Raw genomic sequence first — 20,176 nt, 5'->3', positions numbered from 1 at the left:
CTGATATGTTTGCTTTTGTAGGTGTCTTTATGTGCTTGTGGCTCTCTGATTTTGCCTTTGTTGTGAGATGCTTAATATCTTGCTCTTTCTTTGGTGCAGGTGTTTTCCTTGTGTTGGAGTTTTCCTTTAAGGATCCTCTGTAGGGCTAGGTTGGTAGATAGATACTGTTTGAATTTGGTTTTGTCCTGTAATATTTTGTTTTCTCCTTATATATTGATTGAGAGTTTTGTTGATTATAGGAGTCTGGGCTGGCATATGTGTTCTCTTAGAGTCTGCATGACCTCTTATCCAGCTCTTCTGGCTTTCATAGTCTCTTTTGAGAAGTCTGGTGTAAATCTGATAGGTCTACCATTGTATGTTAGTTGGCCTTTTCCCCCTGCAGCTTTTAATATTCTTTCTTTGCTCTGTGCATTTACTGTTTTGAAAATTATGTGACAAGAAGATTTTGGTACCATTTATTTGATATTCTATAGGCTTCTTTTACCTTATGGCCATCACTTTCTTTAGGTTGGGAAATTTTCTTTTATGATTTTGTTAAAGACATTTTCAGGTCCTTTGAGCTGGGAATCTTTGTTCTCCTCTATTCTGATTATTCTTTTTTTTTTTTTTTTAGTACTTGTTTTTTTTTATTAAATATTTTTATTATGTATTTTCCTCAATTACATTTCCAATGCTATCCCAAAAGTCGCCCATACCCCCCCCCCCCCCCACTCCCCTACCCACCCATTCCCACTTTTTGGCCCTGGCGTTCCCCTGTACTGGGGCATATAAAGTTTGCATGTCCAATGGGCCTCTCTTTCAAGCAACAGAATACAAGAGATGGAAGAGAGAATCTCAGGTGCAGAAGATTCCATAGAGAACATTGTCACAACAATCAAAGAAAATACAAAACGCAAAAAGATCCTAACTCAAAACATCCAGGAAATCCAGGACACAATGAGAAGACCAAACCTATGGATAATAGGAGTTGATGAGAATGAAGATTTTCAACTTAAAGGGCCAGCAAATATCTTCAACAAAATTATAGAAGAAAACTTAACAAACCTAAAGAATGACATGCCCATGAACATACAAGAAGCCTACAGAACTCCAAATAGACTGGACCAGAAAAGAAATTCCTCCCGACACATAATAATCAGAACAACAAATGCACTAAATAAAGAAAAAATATTAAAAGCAGTAAGGGGAAAAGGTCAAGTAACATATAAAGATATTCTGATTATTCTTAAATTTGGTCTTTTCATTGTGTCCTGAATTTCCTGGATGCTTTGGGTTAGAAGTTTTTCATGTTTTAAATTTTCTTTGCCAGTTGTGTCAATCTCTTCTAAGGTATCTTCTACACCTGAGATTCTCTTTTCTATCTCAGATTGGTCATACTTACATCTGTAATTCCTGACCTCTTTCCTAGGTTTTCTATTTCCAGGTTTGCCTCCATTTTTGTTTTCTTTATTGTTCCTACTTCCACTTTAGGTCTTGGATCACTTTATTCAATTCCTTCACCTATGTACCTGTGTTTCCTCTATTTCTTTCAGAGAGATATTGATATCCTCCTTAAAGGACTCTATTATCTTCATGAGATAGGATTCTAGGACAGATTAGTGATTTTCAGGTGTGTTGGTATATTTAAGGCCTGCTGTGGTGGGATAAATGGGTTATGATGATTCCTATGTATTTTGGCTTCTGTTGCTTAAGGTCTTGTGCTTGCCTTTCACCATCTGGATATCCCTGGTGTTTGTTGGTCTAGATGACTATATGGAGTCTGCCCCTTTTGTCCCTGGGTTGCTTCAGATCTCCTGGTAGGCCTGAGACCCTGGCTGTATCAGGCCACCTGTTGGGTCTTCCTGTTGCCTTGGCTGCAGTAGATCTTCTGGAAGATATTCAGACAACTGCTCTGAGTGCAGTGGGTCCTCTTTGATGTATCAGGATATGGAGTCTTCATGGGAGCAGAACAACTAAGGTTCTGCCCTTGCAGCAAGTACTGGGCAGAAGGAGTGGAAGCGATGGAAGAGGAGTGATATTCAGGAAAGCAGGGTTTTGGTAGGTCATGGGTCTAGAGTCCACCAGTCTCCCAGGAACAGCTCTGGGACTGGCGGGGGAGGGTGTTCTTAGCAACTGCTCTGAGTGAAGTGGGTCCTCTAGGTTGGATAGGGATATGGAGCCTTCATAGAAGCAGATCAACTAGGGGTCTGTTCAAGCAGCAAGGACTGGGCAGAAACCATAATACATTTTTTAAACCCAGATTAGTATGGTATTTTCATAAAAGATTTATTGTATGTAGTTTGGAATTGCCATTTTACTGATACATGGAATCCTTGGTATATATTCCTTATGAAATATATTTTTGTAAAAAATAAAATTGAATTTAATATTGAATTGAAATTGACTAAGGCTCTTACCCTCTTATTCTCTTGCTCTTACTCTTGTTCTTTTGCTCCTCCCTCTCTGCCTTCCCTTCCCCCCTCTCTCTACATGGCCATGGCTGCCCTCTTCTTTTCTACTCTCTCCCTCTCTCTACCTTTCTACAATAAACACCTACTAGGATTTGTCCTAAGAGATGATCTGAAGCCAGCATGGATAGAATTGGTGATATATTTGCAATAGTGGACAAATGTGTTGACTAGAAAGCAAGGAGCACCATGTACTCTCTTCTTCAACAATGATGATTCTCTCATCATTGTCTTTGCATATTTCTTGTTATATTTTAGACTCTGCTACTTCAATACTTAAATGTTGTAGTTAATTTAATTTAGTTGCATATAGATTGGAAGTTCTTCTATACTATTGGCTTAGATAATATCCAAAGACTTGGACTTAATATATTTCCCAAGAAATCCTCTCAGTAGCATTTTCACATACAAAACTCTTTATCTATAAGCAAAAGAGTTCTACATTTCTGAGGTTTTCTAATTCTGTTCATAGTAAGTGGTATAAAATATCAATTTTTTAGAAATATTACTTTTTTTTTTTAATTTCGAGACAGGGTTTTTCTGTGTAGCCCTGGCTGTCCTAGAACTCACTCTGTAGACCAGGCTGGCCTGGAACTCAGAAATCCACATGCCTCTGCCTCCCAAGTGCTGGGATTAAAGGCATGTGCCACCATTGACTGGCTAATATTAATTTTTAAGCATCTGGGCAGTCTATTAATATCTATTAACATTTTAGAAAGTTCAGACAGGTTCAGATATGAGAAGAAATTCATGAACTTGTATATCACATATGTTATGCTTTTATGCTAGGAAATTTAAAATATCAGTAAAGTTCAGGCAACAAAAGCATTATCCAACGTAACTTATTGACTATGCTGCTTTTCTAGCAAGTGAAGGATGTCTAACTGATACTGAAACAATTTTTCAATTTTCATCGCAAAGCTTATCATTCACTAATTAAATATTTAATGTTTTATTCACTCACAATATACCTTACATTTAGTTACAAAGGTTTATAGAAATTGCCTTTAAAGAAGTGGGACAATGGATTTCTGGAAGATCAAGTGTAGACACTTGGGTATCAGAATGTCTTCACTGCTTAGTTACATGGTGATTTTATATCTTCTTAAATGTTCCTTAGCCTAAAAAGGGAGGGCAGTATAGTCTAATTAATCTTTAAAATCCTGTCATTTATGATATGTACAAGGCTTGGCAAAACAGCTCGGAAGTATCTTTTCCTCAGAGGCCAGGTGGTTGCTTCCACTGTATGAGCTTGCCCAAAACCTAAGTCTGGATTTGTCATAAAATTCTGAAAAGAGAAAAGAGAGGCAGACAGCACTGAGCCCTGCTGTGATTCAGATCATGTTTCCAACGAAAAATGTGTTGATAGAAAGGTCAAGGAACAGGAGGAGACTGAGGCTGAAATGAGAAACGGAGATGCACACAGCTCAAAGTCTTGCTTCCTTTACCTTGAAAGGGAACATAAGGCCTTCTTTGAAACAGTAGTTCTCCAATCACCCACACCTTGTTGAATCCAGGATGCCATGCAACTAGGCACCCACCAGTCTGCAGCCTTCTGTGCTGCCCCACGCAAAATCTTAACTTCCCACTCACAGCTGTTCTCCCATGATGCCTCACAGTCTTTAGCAACACACTATGTGCCCAAGGTATGGGCTTCGATGAAAGATTCTCAGAATACAGCCTTCCTTACAATCGTCTGTCAAATCTGTTAAATATTCTGAGGTATAACCCCAATATCCCAATCGCCTTCTCTGGTGTTTTGGAAGTGGTGTCCTAAAGAATAAATATTTGACACTCAGAGAGGACTTGAATAGTCAGCTCTCAGACTGTACAAAAAAACATAACAAACAACAAGCAAAACCAAAACAAATCAAACAAAAAATCCCAATGACCAACCAACCAAACAAACAAACAAAAAATCTCTAACAAAGTTCCCATGTGTTCTTAGACCACACAAGAAGTCTCTGAGCTTGTCACTGTGTTTGTGACATCACTACTTTGAGTTCTTTTCTTTAGCACAAAGATGATCCTGCTATTTTTAAACTATTCCATTTTTATGGTGCAACACATCCCACAGCTTTCAAAATCTGCTGTATATGCTGTCTTATATGTATGTCTATATATAATTATACATATGTTTAAATAATTCAATCCTCCTTGAGCACTATATTAATAGTTTAATATGTAGCATGTTTCTATTTATATGAAAGTGTCTATCTGTGTTCCCATATGCCATATACTGTGCATGAGAAATTTAAATTATAATATGCTTTTATTTATCAAAATATATTATATAGATGCATAGAGAACTTTATGTATTTATAGTATACACAGCATATTATATTCAACATTTATTTAATATGCATTATCTTTCACTTACAGATTGGTAGGTTTATTATAAATACAAGAGAGAAAAAGCAATTATGGAAAGAAAAATGAAGCAAATACATTGTAACAATGTGCCAGGGACTTTAAAGATTTATCTCATTGATTCAGTATATCATTGTATTAACTCTAACAAAGCTCTTCTGACAACAGTAGAGGGTAGGTATAATAGCACATCACGGCTTTCATAGAGAGTGACCACATTATTATCAGAGGAGAGATAAACATGAAATTAATCTTCTCTGGGATCTTGCATGTGGCTTTGCTTAAATTGGTCTCTTTTGTCTGATTTTTAAGATAAGCATGCCTATGTGTGAGATAGTATTTTAGGTATTAAAAGCCCAATAATAAAATGGACAAAAAAGTCATTGCATATATAAAATCACACTATAGTTAGGAAATTAAGATGTAAAGGAAAGAGTAAATCAGACAAGAAATGATTCTACGTGTAGAGGGTAGAAGGTAGCCTGGGGATGTACAATGGAGAAGATAATGCAAACACTTCCAAGGGTCTAGAAGTTGTTCACTTTATCGAAGAATAAAATGATCAGAAGACAGGTGATGAGGAATCTGACAGGTTGAGAAAAATGGGCATTTTCGTTGTTCTGTTTTTTTAATTTACACTTCAATCAGTAGTAAGTTTTTGAAAGGACAATTAAGTGGTTAAATCGGTGACACATGTACAAGGCTGCTGACTGCTGTGCTGGACTGAATCTCACCAACAGGTGAATAGATAAACACTGTCAGCCATAATAGATACTACTCAACAATAACATGGACCAACAAAAATGAATCTCAAAATAATTATATTGAATAAAAGAAGCTATATTTGTAAGGATGTAGATTGTAGGATTCCATTCAACTAAGTCCAAAAAAGAAAGTAACACTTTTCATTCAAGTATTTAGCAGTAGTATAGCATATACAATGGACTTTTGGTTTAGTCATTCATTCAATGCTGTTAAGCACTGGTAATCTTCCAGGCATTCTACTATCCTCAGCCAAGTGAAACGCATCAATGAAATCACTAAATCTGGTTTAAAAAACAATAGGTCCTGAAGCAAATTATAATCTGAGACTCAAGAGTTGAAAAAGAACAAAGCAAGTGAAATGAGTGGGAGGATCATTTCAGAACAGAGACTACATACTCCATAGCTGTTAGAGTGCAACAAGTCTAGAGGATGAAGAAATACCCTGCAAATCTGCCTTTTGGGTCCGAGAGCTTGTTACGAGAAGGAATGGGTCTCTCAGTGTTGGGAGAGTTAAGTCTCATTTTCACTCTCATCTTAAATCAGATCCAAGTGGAAGAAGTTTCCTCATTTGAGCTATGTTTTGGTAAATCTCTGAAGTTTTGTAACAAATGACCACTTATAGTAGAACCTGGACACAAAGAAGATACAATTTCAGTTATTTTAACATGAGATAAAGGTAATAGCAAAAATAATTCTGCTATAAATGGAAAGCTGCATACATTTTAAATATTTGAAACATACTTCAATATATTTGATAGGACAGTTAGTTGCATTGACTGACAAAGGGAAAAAAAGATGTTTTGGGAGAAAATTCAGGATGATGCAATTTAGTATTTGTGGATGTGAAGACAATTTCATAGTCAAATGCATTTAGAATTACCTAGGTGACATTTACTGTGTAGGTCTGTTAGGGTGTTTCAAGAGCAGGAAGGAAAGACTCACCCTGAATTTGTTAGGTACCATCTCACAGCCTAGAATTCCATAGTGAAGACAAAGGATAAAAGAGGAAGCCAATGGGGTACTAGCCAACATCTCTTTCCCTGCTTGTATACTCTTCCTGCCTGTAGATGCAATGTGTCTGTGGTCTCTCCACTGCACCTCCCCTGTCCTTATAAACCTTCAAACAATAAACCCTTTCTTCCCCAAGTTGCTTTAGTCAAATATTTTGTCACAGTAAGAAGACAAATAACTAAGACAGCAGTCATGTGACCAACAACTTTATTCCATTTCTCAGCTGCTCAGATGTTTCTCTCACTTTCCCACTTGTGTTAACATTTGAGGTTCATTCATAAGATTTCAGTTCTTCCCATTCAAGAACAGGGTTTCTTCTGCCTCATGCCTTCTACATATTTATCCATGTAATTCGTTTTGGTAAATTAAGTGGAAGCAGAAGTGATGTGGACTACTTCAAGGTATGAATTTTATGTGTCTATACATTACTTACCACATCTTTATAGTTATATTCCAGTGGTCATGTACAGAGATTGAAACCTCCATTGCTCTAAATTTCAGAAGGTCTCCAATGCATTGAAGACTTGATTCTACTACTGAGATATGTTCTCTTCATGTTTGACACTCTACTCATCCTCTCTTCCATGCCTGCAAAATAGAATCAACACAGATGCCTATCAATTAATGACTGCATAATGAAAATATGGTCTATATACACAGCACAATTTTCTTCATCTATATATAGAAATAAAATTATGAAATTTATAATTAAAGGATAAAACTGGAAAATATTTACTGAGCAATGGAATCCATACACACAGAACAAATATTGCTTGTTCTCATTAAAACATGACTTCTAGTTAGGATTCTCTAATTTTGTGTCCTTCACCCTGAGTTCCTTTGAATGCCAGAAGTCTAGAAAGAGTATGTTAAGAGGAGGGTGCCTTGAGGCAGTGATACTATTCCCAGGAATAGCTCCATAGATTCTAAACATCCTATTCCACAGATACTTGCTCATGTAGCTAGGAGATGGAATCAACCAACAAATGGATAATGAAAATGTGGTAAATATATACTATGAAATACTGTTCAACTGTAAAGAAAACTAAATCTTGAATTTTTCTGGTAATTGGATGTAACTTGAAAAACCATATTTAGTAAGGTGACCATATTCTCTCTATATGGGGCTACTAGGTCCAAATCTTCAGATGAAAGTACATATCCAGGAATACCTACAGAAACTAGGGAAGTTAAAAGGAACAGTTGCCTGGATAGAGGGTTGGGAAAGCAATAGAGAGGGGAATAGAAGGTATGAGAGATTTTATCTAAATATATGACAAATGGGGAGGCTGTAATAAAGGAGAGAAGAGATGATAAATACAGGAGAAAGGAGAGTAAAATAATAGTAAGGGTGTCTGCAAAAGTCAAAGAAATTATACTATTAACTATCTACTTAAGTAAAACCATAATTCACACAAGTACATTTATAAATATCCACATACAGTTTAAATTAAAATTCCTTATCTGAAATGACAGTGCTCTCTCTAGTAGCCAAAAGTCATGTAACAAAAATCCAACACCAGGCACACGAATCCCTCTTTTGAGTTGTTAGGATTATCCCAAAGACTCCCAAAATAGAACAGGATATTTCTATTATCCTTACCTTTCCTCAAGCCAAATGAAAGGCAAGTCTCTATTGTTGAAGACTTCATACACTTCAGAATCAGCATTCAGAGACCCTGAGCAGAACTAACCTGAAAGCTTCCTTTATGATGACAGGCTTTCGTTGTACTGTATGGTGATTGCAAGTTTCCAAAAGAACAAACAGTCCTCCCTATCTATGTCAACTATGGACCACAACACTGCCGGCTTGGCACGGTAACCCCAAGAGTACAGTAGTAGCTCTCAGACCTTTGTAACAACCAATAACTCTCTAATTGGACTTCGGATCTGCTCAAAAAGAAGGAAATCACACCTGGTACTAGAAGCCTAGTCAACCACCCATCGCTAGAGAAGTCATGAATCTTGGAGGAACACCTACAAATGATACTTTATTAAAGCAACATGACCTCCAATTATATTTTAAATATTTCTTCTTAGACTCAAAAATTAGTGTACTCTTCTCATCAAAGAAACTTCCCTTTTCAACAGAGAACATTACAGAAAATCATAACCAATCAAAATGGAGAATATGACGTCTAAATCCAATGGAACATCTACAAAACAACCTCTGAACTTAAGCTAAGGGATCGCTGCACAGGAAGGAGCATAAAGATTGTAAGGGTCAGAGGATGGAGGAGTTTGGTGTGAGATTGTGTGTCATAGCAATATCAGAAGCTACGGCCATAGAGTCTTAACTTTAATATGACTGTCTATACATGAGATGATCAAGAATAGCAACAATAGACAAACTAAAGTGGACAGGAGAAAAATGCTATATGAAGAAATATAGACAACTAAAAATACAAAAAGAAATAATCTTTCCCAGGGAATTTATAGGTTTTTAAATAAGAATTCCCTGTGACTGGTTTAGGATAATTCCTTAAGAGATGGTCAGGGAAAACCCAGACCCCAAACAACACATACTCTTACTGTTCCTATTGGTTGTTAACCAGAACTAGACAAGTTAGCCCTATTTTTGAAGACACCACACAACTTGTTTACATGATATAAAGCAAGCAGAAACTGAGATGAAAGCTTCCCCATTTCTGGCTAGCATTCATAAACTTGAAGATCCTATGCATGACACCAGAGGAGAAACGTTACAAGTAGATTTGCCTCACTGAGAACCTAATAAACTCCAATACCAACCTGACAGGCAGATGTGGCAGCTTATGTAATCTTGACATGGAATTTACAACCACTTGATAACTGGATTTGAGGCCTCATCTATGCAAGTAAATCTCTACCTAGTACAGTAAATCCACTCAGATCCTAGTACAGTAAATCCTTGGGTGGGAGGATCATAGGCTGTGGGGGAGGGATGCTTAATTTTTTAAAGGTAAATTGAAATAATGTCAAACTATCTTCTAAACATATATGTTCAAACCAGTAGACAATCAGCACTCTTAATCTTAATCAGCAAAGTGTTCCTTTTTAATGGGTGACAGTTAATGAGAAGAGACTTATAGTTGAACAAAGTACTAAGAATAAGTAACAGTTGAGTGCTTATATATAAATAAGACATTTATCATATCTGTTCTGAACATTTCTCCAGAAACATTGTAATATAAGCATGGAAAGAATGTAAAAAACAGAAAAGGACTGGGAAAAGGACTGGGGAATACATAGACATTATAACCATGAAGTCTCAATAACTACAGACGATTGCACAAATCATCAGCACAAGAAAGGACCCATGAACAGTTAAGCAAAAATGGCCCTCACAGATGAAATAAAAATGGCCTTCACAGCTGAAATATTCCCTAGAGACAGATTCATGGAAAGATAGAGTTATTGCCTTTGATTGTCACTGTTGACTCCACCAAGTTACATCAGATACTCCTGATCTAGTAGCTATACAGATAGCACTGGTTCACCTACATGGGTCACATAACAAAAGAAAACAAAAAAACAAAACAAAAACATGAATCAGGGAAAGGGAACAAAAAAGTGTGGGAATCAAAGGGAATCAAAGAGTTGATATTGGTAGAAAGAAGATAGGAAAACCTGAGAAGATACTAACTTAATTATACACATGTATAAGATGTCAAATAACTAACAATAAAAAATATGAGATGACCATGGATGCGGCAGGGTACTGGGAGGCTCTACTCTTCTTATAGAGCTATTGATAGTTAATTGTTGCTGAAGGAGAGAGGATCCTTTTCTTCAGCTATGCAGCCATTGATTAGTTGTCTATGCTCCAAGTGAATATCAGTGGGTCATAAAAAGAAGATGTGAAGGAAGGCAGGAAACTTGTTGGGAAGAAGGAGTTCAGTGGGAGTGAGAAGGCATAAGAGAGGGTAATATGGGGTGATATGATCAAAATGCTTTATACATGTGTATACAATTGTCTACATGTTTTAAAAGTAGTAATGGAAATACTGAAGAGACTAGTCAATATACAAGCTTAGAGTGTGATCACAAGATATAAATTTGGAATTTCAATTACAGCACAATTATAAAGAAAATGAAGAAAGGGATAAACAAAGAGGATGAAATCTATAAATTTGAAAATTCTAGTAGATCAACCACAAGAGTGAACCAAATGAGTAGTACAGGGTAAATTGTTCTGTAAGTTAGGGAAACAACGAACAAACTAACATCAGGCCAATGGATGGTGAGAAAGCCAATAATGGGTGGGGTTTTTAGAGGTGAAGTATGTTTAATATGTAACAAGAAGAGAACTTCCCTTTGGATTCAGCAGAGTAGAGTCTAGTATAGATTGTATTAGTGTATTTTGACAAACTGTGACAGCTTACTGGTTGGGTAGAGAACTGGAGGACTTGTAGAGGAGACACATGTAATGGAAAATTCTTGAAAATAGCTAAGTAACATGTCTGTGATACGATCTCGTCAGGTTCAACAAATACACAGAATGTATCAGTAACATTAGCCAATAACATGTTTCTATGCATTTATCATTTTGTACTTGTAAGTTATTTGAAACAATTTAATTTCTAGATGGTAATCAGAGAGTGTTTGCTGTCTACAAACCATACAAGTCCTTCTGGAGAAGATACTGGTGAAGAATTGGCCATAGAGTCATTTCCTTCTGTTGGGGCTACTGGGAGTTTCACTATATGTAAAAACATAGTGATATCCCTTAAATTCAGACTCCTGCAAATTCTTTTCCTCTTCTATTGACAAATAGAAAATTACATAGAACCATATAAACTTGGGGAAGGTGGTTGGGAAATGGTATAAATAGCAGCTAGACAGTAATTTCATCTACTTGTTCTGCAACTTTCGAAAGTAAACCAAACTTGTATGCGTTCATATTTTTATAACATTTATTTTGTATAATATTCTTGTATTTACTTGTATAAGTTTTACTTTGCTATGGGACCATTGAAAATAAACGGAGGTCTAGTGATAAGTGGATAAGCATCCACTGGAGACTGATAAATTAAATGCATTAGGAAGAATTTGAAGCATCATATACTTAGCTTTTTGGATGAAATATCATATCTAGGAGGTAATCACAAAAATGTTTTGTTTGGAGCATAAATTCTATGAGGGTGGTAACAGATATTAAGTTACAACTCACTCAGTAACACAACAAAAAAGAAAAATATAAAACAAGCATACATATATGAGACCCACAGAGGACAAGGTAGATAAAATCTCAGCATGTAGAGGGGAGGTAGGCACAGAATCCTCTCTGTAGCTAGGTATTATTAACAATTGATAGCTTCTTGGAGAAGGAGCATCAGTTTTAATGGTTTGGCCCCTGGCAAGTTGACCTCCCTCCACACAAGAATACCTAGAGTAGCATAAATTGCACTTGATGATTTAAAATTACAAATAGGAGTATACAACATTGGGATGGATTTTGGAGGAGTCAGGGAGGGCAGGAGTATAATAAAATACATTGTGTAATGTCCTCTAAGAACTAAAATGAGAGAAACTGCTTTTAAAAACTGCAATATCTGGAAGCTGGAGAGATGGGGGTGTCTAAAACATTTATTGATCTTGCATAGGGCCCAACCTTCATTTGAAGGTTAGAGACATGGGTGGCACACAACTGCATGTAACTTCAGCTTCTGATTTGACATACTCTTCTGGCCATTTTGTACACGTGCACACACATAATATGTTCTCCCTCATACACACATTAATAAAAATAAATCCTTAAAATAGCATTATTTCCAAAATCCTTTTGTAGGTAAGTCTGTGTTATGATTCTTTAGAACATGTGGGTATTATATTTCCTGGGAACAGAGTCTGGGGAAATTAAGGTATAAATCACATAGTCTTATCATTTTATATTTTAAATTAGTAGATTCCGAGAAATAAAGACCTTTAGTAGTAAATTATTTACTGACTATTCAATTTTATTTTAAATTTTTGCTTGTGTGTGGTAATAGGTTAGAGGAAAAAAATCACTTAAAGTGAATATGTTTTTTTAAAGATAGTGTTCATGAATAGCACCAAGCTGAGTATACCATCTGTTCTTGTACCTGGAATAGAAACAATGCTGTGTGATCAGTTCTCTTAAAGGGGAAAAGACAGAAATAAATATTATTTCAATAGTTCTGACTCCTGAAAGATTAGATAAAACCCACTGGGGACTTAGAATGAGCCGAGTTTTGTCTCGGCTGAAGAGTCACTCATAATTTGTAAGATGGCAACCTGATTTTAAGTGGCTTGGCTGTCTGCCCCAGGAGGAAATTTTCATTTCTCCATCAACCTATATGATAAACAAATATGCTTTATGTGCTTTTTCAGTTTGTATAGAATCTGTATGGAACATGGCCTTGGGCCACTTGAAAATGCGTCTATAAAAGTTTATTATAGATAATGGCTCCCAGGACGTTGTACACAGTCTTCTTCAGCCATAGACAATGTCTGCTATGAATGATGTGTCAGCAATATATGACATCTCTTTGCAGAAATTGATTTAACCCCTGGCTATAATTATTTTTAAATACTGGAATGAACTAGCTACAAATATAAAATGTATTCATGCTGCTGAGAGCTTCATGAAGAGAGCCACAGTGAATTCAAGGTAGATTGCTGCTCGGGGAAGAGTAGCCACACGTCTAGCCAAGGTTCCACCCAGAGCCTTTCTTCTAAATAGCATTATGGTTTCCATCTAAGCTGCTAGATTTAACAAAATGTTAATTTCCATCTTCTCATAGAATTTAAAACTTTCCTTCACAGGAGTCTTTAAAATTCTTTACAAAATGATTTGAGAGCCTTTGTGATTTCTAGTACTATTGAAAATTATATTTCATTTTAATTTTTGGATGAATACTGCTACAGAATGAGTAATTACTACAATCAATTTATTTATGTTGTGTAGAATCTGTAACAATAACTAACATGAGTTGCACCCTTTATCACCTTTTACTTGTTTCCACTCAGTGTAGTTCAGTATTTAAATATTGTGTAACTATCACCACCATCCATCTTTAGAACACCTCCCCCTGGGAATCTTGTAATTATATATCCAAGAAGTAGTTCCTTCCCACATGCTCTGGCCTGTCTCTGACAACCAGCACCCCACCTTTTATTTCCATCAGTTTGATTTGTCTAGGTGCATCCTAAGGATAGACTCATTAGTGGTTTTGTATTATGACTACTGACTTTTATTTCACTTAGCATAATGTTTTCATGTTTTATAATACTGAAACCTGCCAGAATTTCCACTTTCCTGAAGGCTGATTAATATGCCACCTTGTGTATATTGCATTTATATATTCATCATTCATAGGCATTTTAACTGCTTTTATCATTTGACTATTGCAATTAGTCCTGCTACACCCCTGGTCAAACTCTGTACATGTCCCTGATTTTGATTCTTTTGGGTATATCCTCAGAGAACCAACTAAATTATTTAGTAATTATATTTTGTGGTTTCCATAGTGATGCTCATTATTTATGTTTGCACTAGCAGTAAAAGACGGCTTCCAAGTTTCCACTTATTTTGCCAGTATGTATCTCTGTATTGGTCTGCTTGCTTTGAACTGAAGCTCTGCTAGCTCTGCTTTACTGGTACTCATTTATAGTCATGTAACATTATGACTGTCTTCTTTTCTTTTCCTTACCCAATCTCTTATTCCATTTTCTCTTCCAGTTCCAATTTAATGATTGTTGGGGTTAATAGCATCCCACATTCACTCAGGGACCAGGTTGCTCCGGAGGTGGGACTCTGGAAGTTTTGACTGCACTTACACTGGGCAGCCTATGGGAAGCTATGGGACCCCATTCCGGGGATGGGAAAGTGAAGTCTGAGGTCCCGGGGACTGCCAGAGCTGGCTGGAGGTGGGTCCCAGGCCTGTGTGGAGGCTGGGGTCATCTGGTTCTCAGGCTCTTAGACACCCCAGGTGCTTCTGGATGCTGTGGAAGAGCTGAGAACAGAGTTTCCGCCTGCAGGCTGGCTGAAAGGGAAAAGAGGGGAGAGCTCCAGCTGGGTCCCAGGGGGAAGAGAGTCCTTGGCTTGTTCAGGCAGCTTGGCTTGGTGGAGGCCATGGAGGCCATGGCTGAGAGCTCTGAGAGGCCTTCTGTGGGATATTAGATGCAGCTTTTTAGGCGAAGGCCCGTTCCATTGTTCCCTATGGTGAATCTTGATGAAAAGAGACAGTCCATAGTTTTAAGGCAATTATTATCATGGCAGAGAGTGGTGATGAATAAAACTGCACCCCACTTTCTCAGGGCAGGTCTGAGGTTAAGTAACTTTTGTAGGGAGGAGTGTCTGGGAAGGGGAGTTTATTGGCTAAGTCTCCAGGCCTTTAGGTACCTCATTAAAATGGAGATCTGTCTTGAGGCTACATGACCTGTGGTCAAGTCCTCTACCTGTGGAGGGGGTTGAGGTCCCTTACGTGACTGATGGTCACAAACCTATGGAGAGCTGTGGCCTTGTGCCAGGAGCCTTGTGTATAGAAGTGGGGCAAAATGCCTACCATCCCTTGCAGGGTTATCTCCTGAAGGGGCATCAGGGTTTCAAGCCTTAGCTCAACCAGAAACCAGGCTGCCCTTCACGGTCCTACAAATGATCATCGTTATTATAGAAAAATAAGATTTTTCAGTTTTTAACTATTTATTTCCTGTGTACACAAAAGGGTACATGCATACCATATTATCTGTGTTGGGTTAGAGGACAATTTATGAGCATTAGTTCTCTCATTCTACCATGTGGTTCTTCAGGATTGAATTTAGCTTCTCAGGCTTGATGGAAAATGCTATTACTCACTGAGCCATCTAGTAGAAAGGTAGTTTTATATATCAAGAGGTACATTTTGCTCCTAACACGACATAGCTGTCTCTGTTCCTCATGTCAATCTCTTTTTCCACTAACTCCTTAAATGTTCTCCTCTCCTTATTTATTCTGCTTTGGATATGTGACTATTAGTAGGTTGCCCACACTCCAGTGGATAGTCCCATGCTTATATGGGCAGCAGTAAGTAGACTTAGTGCATTATTAAAATAAGTGGTCATGATATGGCAGGTTGATGTGTAGGAGATTAGGGGTAGATTGGGAAATGGAGAGTGGATAGGATCATATTTCATTATACACAATTATATAAAGAATTTTATTAAAAGTAAAAATGGCTTTGCTAGGACCTACATTTTCTCCACTCTGTGACTTTCATGTTCAATGTTAATATTATGAATGTTAAAAGCAAAACAGGTAGAACATTATGGCTGACATGCATACTCTTGTAGAAAGATTGGAGAGGGCTTTCTACAAGTGGGCTCCCTGGAGGCAGTGTCATGTACCTCTGACATGCACTGTGGATAAGGAGACAGTCCTTCAAAAGGAGCAGTTCCATATGTGCAAGCATTTGACTCACTGCTTGCCAAGTCCATGGCAGAATACATGAAGGTGAGTAAGGAGGTTGGGGGAGACATGCAGAAACATGCGGAGAAGGTCCACATAAGCCTGAAGTTGAAGCGGGCTTTCCTGATTACAGCTTCTCAGTGGCAGCAGTTCAGCCAGTAATAAACTTACTGATTTGTTGATAACTATTTCAGAGCTGACCAAGAAGTTATACTTTCTGGGAGAAGAGCCGAGGCAGCAATTTTTTTCAATCATCTATCCACTGTCGGTGAAAGCATCCAGGCCCCGGGCTGGGTGGTTCTGGCTGAGAAACCTGGGCCTGTTGTGAAAGAGATAAATGGTGTGGCCATGTTTTAAATAAACCAAGTCCTCGTAGGATACAGAGATCTGGATAAGAAGCCTGTGGACTAGATCAGAGCTTACTTGAGAATATTGACAGAACTGCAGGCTTACATTAAGTAGTTTCATACCAATGGCCTGCCCTAGGGCAAGATGGAACCAATGGCAAAAGAACCGAGTGGATGGCCATATGGACCTTCTGTGGGATCAGGCCCACTTCCTCTCCAACTAGGCTTGCCTCTTTCCCCAATCCCTACCTGTTCTGGCTCTGAGGACTCCACTTTGTGCTCAGCACTGTTTGCACAGATTAGTTAAGGAGAGAAATTCAGACACGCCCTGAAATATGTATCTGATGTCATGACAAGAATCTTGCCCTGAAAGCTCAGAGTGGTCCAATTCAGAGTGGTCCCAAACTTTTCTCTGCACCTAAATTCCAAACTAGCTCTTCCCCCAAGCCAGCCACAAAGAAAGAGATAACTCTTCTGGAACTTGAAGGCAAAAAATGGAGAATGGAAAAGCAGGAGAACATTTCCAACCTGGTAATTGATGACTCTGAGCTGAAGCAGGTGGCTTATGTATAAAAGTGTGTCAACATGACATTGCAAATCAAGGGCAAAATTAACTCCATTACAGTAGATAACTGTAGGAAGCTTGGCCTGGTGTTTGGTGATGTAGTGGGCATTGTGGCAATAATCAATAGTGGGGATGTCAAAGTTCAGGTGATGGGAAAAGTGCCAACTATTTCCATTAACAAAACAGATGGCTGCCATACTAACCTGAACAAGAACTCCCTGGACAATGGGAGAGTCAGTGCCAAATCTGAGATGAGCATTCTCATTCCCAGAGAAGGGAGTGATTTTAACGAGTCAGTTCCCAGGCACCAAGCAGTTCAAGACCCTGTGGAACGGGCAAAAGTTGGTCACCACAGAGACAGAAATCACTGGATGAGTGAATGTGTGGGTTCTGTGTCCTCTTCATTCCAACCAAGGAATACATCTATATCAAGACTGTTATTTTCTAGATTTCTTCTACTTTTCTGCTCTTAAGCTGCTTCTCCACTCTGAGAAGCCGAGCTTTTGCCTTCAGTTAATACACCTCAGGCTGAGACGGGTAGGACAGCAGGTCAGTGGATCTTCACCAGAAGGTGTAGGGCTGTGCATCATCAGTGCAGCTTCAGAGCAGTCTGAGCCTATGGAGCTGCAGTCCCAGACTGAGGCTGGGAAGCTTCAGTTTTGGGGGTCATTTCACCAACCAACAGTATTTGGGGTTCAAAATGTCCTGGAAACAAACATCAGAACACATACTAATCTTCTAACAGTGAGTATTAGGGTACCAGGAGTTTGTGATTCCATTAGGTTCTGACCAACCAAGCTTTTCAATGTTGACAAGCGAGGCGAGGTTTGCATGGCGCCAAAAGCTAAGGATTGCCACCCAACATTCCAAGCAGACTTGTTTCCTAAGAGCGTCTTTCATTCTTCATTCAATCCTTGATCAGCACCAACCATACATAGCAGTATAATAGCAGTACACTTTTTTGGGTGGGAGAAAAGGTCTTAAACGCCCTCCCCTTGGGGTGACTGCTCTGATTTCCATGGGGAACAGCTAAAAAAAAAAAAAAAAAAAAAAACAGGAAAAAGCAACAAACCATTCTAAGGAACCTAGCATTTCTCTTCCCTGCCAGATAATTGACATCACCTCCACGCATCCTCCCGCTTGTCATACTCAGCTGCTTAGGGGCTCCTTGCAGGAACCTGAATAGGACTATGACCTTAACTGCAGGCTGTTGAGGTCTTGACTTATATCAGAATCTTGGACAGCATTACTATTGCAAATCCTAGTTCTATCGCTAGGACACACTGGTCAAAATATGCAACTTTCTTTCTTTCTTTCTTTCTTTCTTTCTTTCTTTCTTTCTTTCTTTCTTTCTTTCTTTCTTTCTTTCTTTCTTTCTTCCTTTCCTTTCTTTCTTTCTTTCTTTCTTTCTTTCTTTCTTTCTTTCTTTCTTTCTTATTTATTTATTGGCGAGAGGAGGGATAGAGTTATTGTTCTGTGACTTCTTCCCATTACCAGAGTCCTGAGGAAATAAACCTTTATGTGCTTAAAGTTATAAAGAAAATAGAATAAAGTTAATACCAAAGGGGAAAAAAATAGAAAAAGTGTTTTTAGAATATTTAAGGTCCTATGATTTGATCACAGAGTGCTGTTTTATTTCTTTAATTTTTGAAATGCTTTTATTTTTACACATTGAATGTTTTTGTAATTGCTTAAAGGACAAAATGTAGTCTTATGTCTTGTAAAACTAAGAGTTTACTAGTAGCAGAAATTATTTTCAAGTGGAGAGAAATACGGTGGTCTGGAAACAGACAGATGTTATTGGTCCCACCTAAAGGTGATGTATTTGATGTCAAATGCATTTGTTACTGTATAAGCAATTAAATGAAAACAATCAACAAAATAAAAATAAATAAATAAATGATTTCAAGTCTTTAAGAGTTTGACAGACATTGTCATGTAAAGTGACGAGGCAAGCTCCTTGGGTATCACACTGCACTTTTTTGGGGGGGACAGGGGGAGCTTTCACACCACACTGTCTTCCTTGAGTTTCTGTCATAAGTATGTAACCTTGCTGTTCTCAGTACAAAAAAGTCTGCTTTAATTAGGTTAAAGGATCAATGTCCAAATCTCATTTTTGTCTGCAGAATGAGACTTTTACAGTTTTTCATCTAATCTTTCTTGCCCTTATTTATGGCCTCCCCATTATTATGTTGGCTCTGACTTCCAGTTTTATGTCCCACACTTGCTATGTTTTGCCTTGTTCCTAGACTCTAAGAAATTTCATCAAATTTTCTCTTATAAATTGTCATTTTTAGACATTTTTGCACCATTTTACTTTTAACCCTTTACTTTCTCAATTTAACTATTTTTTTAATTTTCTTTATTTACATTTTAAATGTCATCCTCTTTCCTAGTTTCCCCTCTAAAAATCCCCTATCCTCTCTCCCCTCCCCCTGCTTCCCAACCCACCCACTTTCACTTCCTAGCCCAGACATTCCCCTATACTGGGGCAAAGAACCTTCATAGAACCTAGGGTACAATAAGGAAAAAGGCCCCCGGAAGGGATGTCCAGAAGCATTTTGGGCAACAAAGAAAAGGGAGTTGCCTATAAAATATAGATTTAAGCGATGTTAAGTCAGGAATTCTGGAGGGGAGAATGTGCTAGCTTCGAGGAGATTTTGAAGTGAATAGCCATTGAGCTAGTCATGGCATAACAAAATAGGCTGGTGTTTGTGTGTGTGTGTGTGTGTGTGTGTCTTTCATTCACAAATGGGCAGGTGTGCATGAACTACCCTTTGGGAGCCAAGGCAGTTTAACTAATTTTCAACTACAGACAGGGCCTGAGGCTAAGTCATGAACACTCAGCTGCCCTGATATCTGAACAAAACCTTGAGCACAGCCATAATTGTTGGTGCTATCATACTTCAGTGTTGTATTGTATTGCCGGCTCAAGGTTCTCAGGAACTAATTAACTCTGCCTGATGTTTGGAAGACTGGCTCCAATCACAAAACTTTGGGACTATAATGTCCACAAAAGGAGTCAGTTACTGTGGCCTCCCTTCCCCCAGCCTGGAACCTGCTTGCTCAAGGGTGGAGCTACCGGCTCATTCATCCTGCCATGCCTACTGCTGGAACCTGCCTTTGCCGCCTGGAGGCACACACGTGTTCGTCCTGCTACTGGACCCTGAGTTACTTGGTGGGATATTGGGTTCCCTCCCCCTTCCTTTATAACTGAGTGTCTGAAAATAGTAAAATTGAGCTTTGATCAGGATGTTGTCTTAGCTCCATTGTTTCTTCCGCC

General features: G+C 38.2%; 1 pseudogene; it reads left to right on the top strand.

Moving 5' to 3' along the window:
• The first annotated feature begins 15,841 nt into the window (after positions 1-15,841).
• Positions 15,842-17,268, top strand: LOC110309921 (annotated as a pseudogene).
• Positions 17,269-20,176: the final 2,908 nt, after the last annotated feature.

The sequence above is a fragment of the Mus caroli genome, chromosome 14 (genome assembly GCF_900094665.2).
Source record: "Mus caroli chromosome 14, CAROLI_EIJ_v1.1, whole genome shotgun sequence".
NCBI lineage: Eukaryota > Metazoa > Chordata > Mammalia > Rodentia > Muridae > Mus > Mus caroli.
This window is presented reverse-complemented; position numbering and strand designations above follow the sequence as displayed.